The sequence below is a fragment of the Lutjanus erythropterus genome, chromosome 22 (genome assembly GCF_056507025.1).
Source record: "Lutjanus erythropterus isolate fLutEry1 chromosome 22, fLutEry1.hap2, whole genome shotgun sequence".
NCBI classification, from domain to species: domain Eukaryota; kingdom Metazoa; phylum Chordata; class Actinopteri; order Lutjaniformes; family Lutjanidae; genus Lutjanus; species Lutjanus erythropterus.
The window spans coordinates 9,790,336-9,801,468 of NC_139338.1; the positions used below are offsets into that span (position 1 = coordinate 9,790,336).

Here is an 11,133-nt window from a genome sequence, read left to right on the forward strand (position 1 = left end):
CACCCCCTGCTCTCTACTATAAAAAGGTTTTCTTTCAATCACAACTTCTGCATGGGAGTGTGTACACCTCTTTCAGGCCCATTTTGTGTTGTGAATGAGACCCCACAAGTCCTGTCACTCAGGATGGTGTTAACCCTTACATCTGCCACTTTAGACATCTTAACCACTGAATGGCCAATGTTTGTTAACAGAACTCAGATGTCCTGAGTTTGGATGATACAGAGAGAAGTTAATGTGACCATCCCTCTCCAATCATAGTACATAGTAGGACATAGTAGTTTAAAACTTCACCGCCCAACGTGGGGCTCGAATCCACGACCCTGAGATTAAGAGTCTCATGCTCTACCGACTGAGCTAGCCGGGCTTTTTAAGTTTGACAACATGGGTCAGATTTCACTACAGCTGTAACCCTAAAAGACTGAGTACCCAGGGTAGTGAGTGTTGATTTCTGGGTTGACTCTCAACAAACCCAACATAATATGTTTAGACATATATTAGGAGACTGTAGTAGGTTATTACACCTCAAAACTTAAGACATCTCTTCTAATGAAGCAGCACAACACATACAGTTTGAATTACTATAACTGCACAGCTTTGTTCTTTGGCATTGCTAACACAGCTCAACAAGTTTGCATATTTAACATATTCCATCAGATTCATCACTTTTGCTTCTTTGCTTGTCGACATTATGAACCCAGCATCCTTGTTTCATTCATTATTATCCATTCAGTCACCATCTTGAAAAGGTTGGCATTGAAATGTGGGCTTTTCTTTTGTGCATGAATCTTCCAAACTGGTGCATCAGCACCTCCAAGTCTGTGTTTCATGGTTGTCTGCAGGAAAAAGGTCGATTTCTACCTCTGGTTAGGGAGTGAGTTGTTGCCCAAGTATCTCAGGGTCTTGTTCACGAGTGACAGGAAGACTGTGCAGTGTCAGCAGTAATGCTGGGAGGGACATCTGGAATACCCTGCTTAACCTGCTGCCACCACAACCCAACCCCAGATAGGTGCAAGAAAATGGATGAATGGATTTTGCAGACTGATGGCTAGTTGGTTTGTTTAGCTTAACTAAATGAACACTGTCAGACACTGTAGACCTTCATACTAGATCGCTTGACATTTGATCCAGCTGTGCAGCATATTGTGTATGACCACCTTCACTCTGAATGCTCATATATTTGCTGGGAGCAAACTGCTGAATGACAAGTACCCCAGAAGTCAGCATGATATGTTCAGAATCAAGTACAGAGTACTTGAAAACACCAGCGCCCAACGTGGGGCTCGAACCCACGACCCTGAGATTAAGAGTCTCATGCTCTACCGACTGAGCTAGCCGGGCTCTTTCACTCCAAACAATGGTTCAGGTTTCATGGCTGCATTTACACTGATGGCCTGAGAACATCCAGAGGTGTGGAGGGCCAGATTTCTGGGTCAATTTGCCTTAAACTCAACATCATAAGTTTACAAATATGAGTAGCTTCTTACACCTTAAAAGTTAAAGACCCCTTCAATGAGGAGGGCAGGGACTATTTGCATATTCATGAATCCTTGAAATAGAGCTATATGTAAGCCATTAAAACAAGGCATTTGAGCTTATTTTGAAAAAAAACAAAAAAAACATCCGACACAATTTATTACTTCCTGCAGAGCATTTTGTATTGTTTAAAACATGACTAGAGGTGGACTTTAAGCGGCCTCTTCTGATGAAATGTATTTGTTGACCCTGAAACAATCGTGGCTGTCCAGAGTGGTAGTTGTATTAGAAGTTCATAGTCTTATTGTTTTATGATTATGTGCACTGTCTTTGGGCTGAAGTGCACAAGGTTGTACTTTCAGCTTTTTGTGTTTCTCCTGTGAAGGTGCTCAACAGCTGGTAAATGTAGGCCTAAACTGTACTCGAGTGTACTTTTGTGTTCACCAGGGTATCATAAATATAACAGAAGGGATCATGAGAGGTGCAATAAAAGTATAACATTTGGATATGTCATAAAGTAAGAGATTCTGAAGAGAAGTTGTTCCTCTTGTGGGACTTTAAAAGAAGGTTGTTAATTTGTTAAATATTGTCAGTGGAAAATCTGGATGAGACTCGGCCTTGAGCTCTCGCTCAGCTCTGTAGCGCTGCCTTCCACTCGATTTTTTCATCTCAACAAACCCATGCGCTGCAGTCTGTGAGAATTCACACGATCCTCTCTGTTTGATAGCTTAAACAATAAGCTTCCAGGACGTGGATAAAAACACAAACATGAGAGCTCAGATTATGGAAGCATGGCTCTCCCAAAATCCAAACAGAAACTTCAGACAAGGTCACACTGCGGAGGTAGAGGTGTGGCTCGCAGCGGAAGCCGAGAGAAAAACGTCTTCTGTCTCACAGCAGAGAGCATTTAGAGTGAACATGATCCATGAAGGAAAATAAAAAAATATTAGTATCCAAACATTGATATTTTGTGATGAACATTACTTTTTTTTCCTCACAATTTGTCCCAGCTTCATTAAAGACCCACGGTCATGGGATATTATACCCGCTAAACACAGATCAGCTGCATATTTTATCACTGATTGATTTGATAATGTCACCAAAGAATTGCTCTGGTGGATTAATAAAGTGTTTTTTTCTTTTTCACCTTTTTCATCATCTTTTCACCTTTTCATCATCGTAAAACTCAGCATTTCTCTAGTTTCCAATATCCTAAAAAGAAAGAAGTGCTCTCACTCTTCTCTGTGTCCAGTGTTGACATGCTCTGCATGGAGTCAGAGTGGATCAGATGGTGGCAGACTGGTCTAACTGGTCAAGAGAGAACTTGAAGCAGTGATTCACTTCATTTCAGCACAAATAAATGTATTAATCACAGCTGTATGAGGTGTTAAGTACACGTGCAAACAAAAGACACAACACAGCTCTCCATGTCAAGATTTTCATTCATAAATATTTAGACAAAGCATATTTGCAATCTGCTTCACAGTGACTGGCTCATTCACAGCTATGCAATGTGGACATTACAACCCTGGGGTTCTGGCTTTAGGCTCAGCTACATAACCAGTCCGTGTCACTTTATAGAGAACATCCCCATTAAGTGCACCTTAAAGCAGCCACACTGTCCTGCATCCTGGGGGTATTGACAGAGATATGCTGTATCAGTGCAAGTTCACTTTAGAAAGGGACAGATGAGGAGGGAGAGACCTCGAAAACACCAGCGCCCAACGTGGGGCTCAAACCCACGACCCTGAGATTAAGAGTCTCATGCTCTACCGACTGAGCTAGCCGGGCTTGATCTATCAAAAAACATGGGTCAGATTTCACGGCTGCATTTATGCTCACAAACTGAGACTACACAGGATTGCAGAAGACTGGATTCTGGGTCGACTCTCCTCAAAAAGTTTATAGATAAAGAAGACTATAGTTGGTAATTATACCTTGAAAAATTAAATACTGTATGCAGTGGAGGACTCAAAAAGGCACCAGCACATCAAAAGTTGTGATTTATTTATGGTGAAACAGTTCCAGTTGCTAGTTTAGATTAAAATAGTTGTATTATGTGACTCAAAGTACAACTACAACACCTCTGTAATAAAACACACAGGGTACTTTATCATCTTTTGTCCACCTTGTTTCCATTTCAAGAAACTTTAGCTCTGATAAATGTTTCTAAAAGGGGGGCTCAGACCTCAGTGCTGTGAATAATTCCATTTTATTTCAAGGAGAATCCAACTTGGTGGCAGGCATTAAGAATAATTATATAGAAATAGCCATCTTCTCACTGTTGATGCTTATGTAGGTCATACAGAGGCATCAGTATTAAATTAATTAATTAACAACCATTTAAAAGCTCCTCCTGTAAATTAAATTACTGTACATTGATTTTCCATATAAATGTTAAAATGCTCACAGAAGATAACATACAGATACGCCATAAATGCTATAGATGAAGTTGCCTGTAGAGTGAGAGAGTATATTTTTTAATGTAAAAAATTAAAATTAAAAATTAAAATCATATCAGCCCCAATGCTTCAACTTTAATAGTCTTACTTTTGACTTACAGTTAAATAATTTCATTAGTTAACTTAAAAACATTTAAATTTAAACTGTACAGTATGATATGATATGATCAGTGAGACTTTTTTAATAATCAGTGAGTTTGAACAGACAAGATACCGTCTGCTCTACCCGAATGAAGAGACAGTTATGACACATGTTCTCACTTATAAGCCTGTGTGATTGTGAAATGAGGAACAATAATACTCAGAGGCTTAGAGTGGAGGCAAGTTTCAGCACATTTAAATGTTTGCATAATGCTGAAATAGCTCTCAGATAGTTCACAGACATAGATCTTAAAAAATTTAATAAACTTTTGATAACACCAAAGGAGCTCATTCTGATGGCCCTCCTGGACATGTTTTAATTTTTTTTATACTGCAGGAAATGTGCTAACATACATTAGATGAGGGCAACACATGCATGAGGAACCATTAGTTTATGAAATATCCAACCAGCAGGGGGCGATGTGGTGAAAATGACCTTAGGTTATCCTTGAATCAAACCATCAGCTCAAATTTATTCCTTGAGGAATTCTTCAGATAGCTTCAACTTTCCCATCCTAATGAAGCTTGTATCATTTAAATGTTAGATTTAAAAGTATTTCTATGTATTTGGAAAAACTTGATGTCCAATATGTTGACTTCTCAGAGGCTGGTAAAGGTGTGTTGTTTTTCTCTGCTGTACCACCACGGTGTATCTTTATGTTTACCCAATCAGAAGGATTAACTCAACCAAGCAGCATATAATATAATCCTTTCCCTGAAGACAAACACAAATATCAGTTTCACAGTTTGTCTGTAAATCACAGAGGAGATTAAGGAAAATGTCAAATCTCTGCTGGTTTACAGTTATCAGCAATCAACATGCACCAAACACAACAAACAGGTGTTTTTCACATTTTCACACAAAAATAAACAGAATATCAAGAGCTCTTAAGGGCACTGATTGGGTGAATAAAAAACAAAATAATAAATAAATAATACCTCCTCTAGTGACTTCTATTATAAAGTGTATAACTTGAAACCTTGCAGCTCAAAGCAGCTAAATAAAATCAGAAATACGTTCATAGAGAATTACATTTAATGCAATTGACAGTGCAAGATCCAATGTTGTGGCACGTTGCAGACTACATTACAAATGTTCAGGAGGCAGCGTTGCTCTGTTTAAGTCCCAGTAAATACAACAGCAGCCAAACGTCAATATTCATACAGGATATTTAGGTGTACTTTGCCCTTGGATGAGCTTGTTCAAACACACACTGAGCTGGATTTTAAAATTCTTGTGGAGATCCAAAAGCTGAGACGGTCAGGGCACATATGTTATACCAAACTACAAGGCTGAATATACAGAAAGATCCATTAAATATGTTATTGTAGACATCTGTATAGTAGTGAAGGATCAGTCAGCATAAAGCATGCAGAACTAGCAGTGAAGGTTTGAATATGATAAAAGTTTGAATTATAATATATTTGTCCTTGTCCTTTACATTAAAAATGCAAAATTTCATTCAAGCGCAAAGAATTTCAGCTGGATGTTCGGCCTCAAAGGACTGCAATATGTTAGTTTTAGAAATGAAACGTCTGAAAATTCCATATCGCAATTGTAGTGACCAAAATTAATTCTGGTGTCATTATCATCATGGTATTGTTAATTTTTTGCTGAAAATGTTCACAAAGCTTTGATACACACTGAAATTGTTTCACCAAATTTTATTTTGAAAACCTCTCAATGATTTGAAAGGACATCACGTCCTTTGAGATGTCAAAATTTTCACTGACGCAAAAAAGACCTTGTTTGCTGCTGCGCTGGAGACTGTTGCTAACTTTGGTTGATGCCGGACACTATTTACTGTAGGTTTTTCAAAGTGTGGTTATCAAACACAGTTATCACGATAATTCACATTTGAAATGGTACTAATCGTAGGGAAATTTATCACAGTTTGTCTTGAAAATGATTATTGTTTCATCCATAGTTGGTTGTCCCCATAACGTAGAAAGGAAAATGCAACACATCCTCAAACCTGATGACATAATAGGTTGATTGCCAAAACAACATATAAGAATGTCAACGAGCGCCGGCAGCGACAGTCATATTGGGCCTTAAGTACATTATGTAAGGTAATGAAAGCTGAGGTAAGCTACGGTAACCTAAGGTAAGCTAAGGTAAGTTAAGGTGAGCTAAGGTGAGGTATGGTAACGTAACATAGTGTAACGTAACATAGTGTAACGTAACGTTAAACTTTAAATAAATGAACTGTGATGTCTAGTTTCACATGAGCCACTAACCTTTGTGGCCTGGGTGAAAGTCCTGTGTTTGTTTGACCCATCCATCTACCCCACTTCTGTCTCTCTCTTTATGCTGCTGTCTCATAATAACCCAGCCACTAGAGGTCGCCACCTAACAATAAATATAAATAATGGGTAATAAACTGCCTGCTCAAACAACCCTTTTTCTGGTGAAGACAGGCCAGAAAATAAGCAAAAAAAATATCACCCCATATCTGGAAGAGTGGAATAACTGTCACGGCTCAGGCTGTGACTCCCCAGTGTGTGTGTGTGTGTGTGTGTGTGTGTGTGTGTGTGTGTGTTGTGGCACCTGGTGGAACTCTGCACTTGTCTGAAATCACTTCATCAACTCACTGCTCAAGAAGTCAGCTCTTCTGCCATTCAGATTGTTCATCCGGCTCAGTGGTATACTATTGGTCGCTCAGTATTACTTGAGATTCTTGTGTTTTTTCTTCGTGCTGTTTCTCCTACCATCGTTTTCTCCGGTGCCCCAGGATTCCAGCGCCTGTCTGTGCTCAGCCAACTACAAACACCACCTCAGCTCATTCCTCCATCCATTCAACCCTGCTCATCTGCCTGCCTGCCCCCTGCCTTCACCAGTGACCCTCACCATTCACCATTATTTGTCACAATAAATTCAGCTTACCATCTGCAACAACCCCACTGAGTGGCAGGAGGTGTGTAGTGCATTATTAAATCTCCAGGTAATGTATTTCTGACATCTGTCTGGCCATTTTGGTGTTACGGTAAACTAATTAAATTGCTTACATTAATATGCATGCATACTTTTTAAAAAAATATTTTGTGCCAGTGCTTTACCTGCACTTGTTTTCATTTTAAAATGGTCCAAAAATTAATTCAGGGCATTGTTGCTGTTAGTTAGGATTAAAACCATGTCCTTGTATCCCTTCATCCCAAAATGTGTGGCACAAGCATGCAAATACACACACGCATACACACTGCACAATAGATGCTCATATTTTAAACACAATATTTAATACCATACAATGTTGGTAAATAAAAACTATTAAAATAAAAATGGAAAAAAGAAAAATGCCCATTTTTTGGTTGTGGGGAGAGTGTTTCCTTTCATTCTGTTTGTGTGTTTGTGTTTCATCTTTTATTACACTGAGAGATACGAATTGAATCTACACGCCTGTTTTAAATCAGTGTGTGTTGGAAAGTTGTTTGGATCCTCTTCTCTGACTCTGAATGAAAACCACTGACTTGATAAGCTTTCACAGCAGCCCGCAGTAAAATGTACCACATTTTGCAGGGACAGTCCCTCTTTCCATGATGACATGAATGCAGATAAAACAAAGGAGGTGATTTAGATAAAGAAAATCAGACATATCATAGAGATTTTGGAGTTCTGAGTCAATACAAACAGACTGACATGCACTAACTCCTTCCTCTAGAGGTCACTATGCACCAGAAATCTGCTCCCACACTTGGAGTAGAGGAGCACTGTGTTCTCACATCACATCACCTCTCACATCGTAATTTTTGGTCTCTGCTGCTGGCTGATGTTTAAGTTCACAGCCAGTGTTTCTGATTTAAAGGTGCAGTTAAAGCACGCGGGGCCGTGTGACTGATGAGACCACCGAATGAAGAGGCTCTTTCCACACCTTGATGTTTACCTTTCCTGTCAGCTTGTTTCCACAAAGGCAGCGAAGACCCCGACTGCTGGGTCAGAGATAGACTACAGCTGGGGAGCGCTGCATTCTCACCTCAGCACCTCCCTCCTGAGTGGGGGTGAAGGAGTAAGGAGACATCCGACAGCTGCAACCACCTGTCTGCTGCTTTTTACATCCAAACACTGACTGCTGCTAATCTCTGTATCAACATGTTATTCAGTCTATTAGTCCACTTCTCATAAAAGTGGAGAGAATTGAGACTCAGTTAATTATTTACCCTGGAAACAATTAGATGACTAAACATACTTACAGAGAATTATCACCAACTCTCCTGGTCCCTTCAGCTCAACAGTCATTTAGCAATTCTTAGCTGTTTTCAGCAAAAAAAAAATGAAAGCCAACTGTAAATGATCTGTCCAGCACCAAACAACAGGCAGACAAAGTTAGCAAGTAGCTACAAGAATCTGGCAGCAACAGATATTTCCATTAAGAGGATGGCAAGGTTATTAGAATTAACTAAAACAAAAGTAAAACTAGGTGTGAAAATCATTTTAGAAATAAAAATAAAATCTGTACTTTGGGAAAAAAAAGAAAACAAAAGATTATATTGTGTACTAAACTAAATTAACTTTAGTGGTGGCAATGGTGCATACTATCATAATACCTTTTCTGAACTTCTGATTGGCTGATTTCATCACGGTTTAACTTTAAATTATGTGCCACCGTACCTCAGTTTAGCTTTAAACTCCAATTAAAAATGCCATCAGTTTTTAACTTTAAACTTGAGGAGGTTTAACTTTTAAAATGATTATAGTTTTTGAGACAGATGGATGGATCAAGAGAAAGTGTTGTCATACTTACAGTTACAGCTTTCTAATGTTGCCTACATCACCACATTTATCTAGTTGTTAACTTTTTAGCTAGTGTTAGATAGATAGCTAAAAATGTATTTCTTTGTTAGGTTTTTGGCGTCAGCTGGATAACAATGTAATGTTTTGTTAACTTTTCAGCTAACGTTAGCTAGCAAATTATGTAATGTTTTGTTGACGTCTTAGTTTTTTTTGTTAATTAAGTTGCCCACTCTTTTATATTTATTAGGTCCCAACAGCCCTCAGATGTATTTTTATGTATTTATTTTAATTTGGTATGGGATCTCAACAGAGAGTACTGTTTAACTCTATTCAGTTTTGGTTTAAATAAATAAACCAGGATTTAGGAAACAGAAATAAGTTTTTTTATTGTGCAACAGAGCTCTGTTTAATTTAAAATCTAGTTTTACACATTTTAAACCTAGTTAAATTAGTTTAGATTAAAATTAAGAGGGGGGTTGCTTGAGCACGCAGGTATCGCCTGCTGCTCAGGAAACAAAAAGCTCAAGCTGGGCCTAAATGCTTTGCATCATTGGTCACCAAACAATAGGTCAGGATGGACAAACACAGGGGGCGAGAGAAGGAGGGCACGCATTCAGGAGACAAGCAGCGGGAGGTTAGTTAAGGACAAAAGTCGGGTGAGGGGCTGGGTTGAGTCATCAGGGTCCCTGAGGTGCTCTGAAGGTGCTCGGTCCCCGTCCTGCTCCCCACAATGCTGAGCAAACACCGCAAATAATCAGACTGATTTGGTCCGTCCTGACAAATGGTGGGTGTCACCCAATCACAACTGATAATCTCAACCAATTGTTGCTTGTGTGCTGTGTTTTAAGTAAAAGTATCATTACCTCCTTGAATTAAAATAATAAGCGGTCTGGTGGTGACGCTCAGAAAGTCCAAACTGTCGCGCTCTAACTGAAAACACAATCCCCCTGCAGGCTTTCTCCCTGTTATCTCCCATCAGATACATTTTCTGGTCTATTCAAAAATGAGTCACCTATTAACAGTACATTGTTTTCAGCAATGACCCTTTTAACCCATCACTGACCTGACAGCTTTGTGGTTTAATCTAACGAACGTTCTTTGAAATGCAAATGTGCCGACCCCCCCCTCACATGCACAAACATCACAGTTCTGTCAGTGTGATCGTACCAAAGCAGCGTACTTCTGTTCCCCTCTCAGCTCCAGCCAGCAGGTGAGGGCGATCAGACATTTTTCATTCTTTGCTGGCTGCTAATAACAGGATTCATTTCATTGTTTTGCCCCGAGGCTGTTGATGAACATGAAATGGGGATCTAATGCGTGACCTCAAGTGTGTGTGACCCTGAGTTTCACTTGTATTCTCACCTTTCTTTTTATTTCCCTTTTCCCTTCCTCTCTTTCCACTCAGTAAACACATGCTCTTTTGACATTTGTTCAAAAGGCTTTCAACCAAAATCTGATTAGTTTTACTGCATTTACAGCAGACTAACATTTACTTCTTGAATATGTGAAATTATGGAGGTTCCATCCAAATCACAACTACACATATGCTTAAAAACCTACATTAATCTTTGATTTCTTTGACTTAAGTTCATTCTTGGTGAATTTCATGATTTTTTTTCTTTCAAAGGTGGAGATGTAGTTTGTTTTAGCCCAAAGCAGAATTGTCTCTTTCTTGTTTAATATCTGTTGAACAGGACCACGTGTTAACATAGCCTTCCTTTAGTTTCTTCTTCACTGCAGTTATGCTTCAGTTAATTTCTGTAAATAGAGATCAGCACTGAGTTGCATGTCTAAGCTCCTAAATTCTCCTAAATTACTTATGATGTAATGTCGACACAAGTGGATTAGTAACTACTAATTAATTTACTGCAAAATAAGCTACCAAAAACTGTTGCACCACATTTATTCAGGGCGTAACCTTAACTGGTTTGAACATAAAGTTATAACCAAGGCAACAGCAATCATTAGCATTAGTTTCCTGGCTGGCATGAGCCACACAGTATCGAAGCACAGTGTTGTTAGCTAGATCAATGTTGAAATATTCTTTAACTGTATTACCGTGCTGCAAAATGGCTGCAATTAATGAAAAAAATGAAAATATTTTGGAGTTATAGTACAATAAAAGTACAATATTTGTCTTTAAAATATAGTGGAGTGAAAGTCCTAAGTTTCCAAAAAAAAACAAATACTCAAGTAAATGTACTTTGTAACTGTTAAGCACTGAGTGTTACCATACAATCTACTATGTGCTTCTTGTTTATAATGGAAGGTTTATAACCTTGTCTTGTCTTTGCAGTACTGAGGTCAAATAGTCTGTGATTCATTTTT

At 38.7% G+C, this 11,133-nt stretch overlaps 3 non-coding genes across 3 annotated transcripts; all 3 read right to left on the minus strand.

The window, feature by feature from the left end:
* Positions 1–291: 291 nt before the first annotated feature.
* Positions 292–364, minus strand: trnak-cuu (transfer RNA lysine (anticodon CUU)). The gene has a single exon. It is a non-coding gene; the product is annotated as a tRNA-Lys (tRNA).
* A 901-nt stretch (positions 365–1,265) lies between these two features.
* On the minus strand, positions 1,266–1,338 carry trnak-cuu (transfer RNA lysine (anticodon CUU)). Its single transcript has one exon. It is a non-coding gene; the product is annotated as a tRNA-Lys (tRNA).
* Positions 1,339–3,191: 1,853 nt separating this feature from the next.
* trnak-cuu (transfer RNA lysine (anticodon CUU)) lies at positions 3,192–3,264 on the minus strand. The gene has a single exon. It is a non-coding gene; the product is annotated as a tRNA-Lys (tRNA).
* Between the last annotated feature and the right edge of the window lie 7,869 nt (positions 3,265–11,133).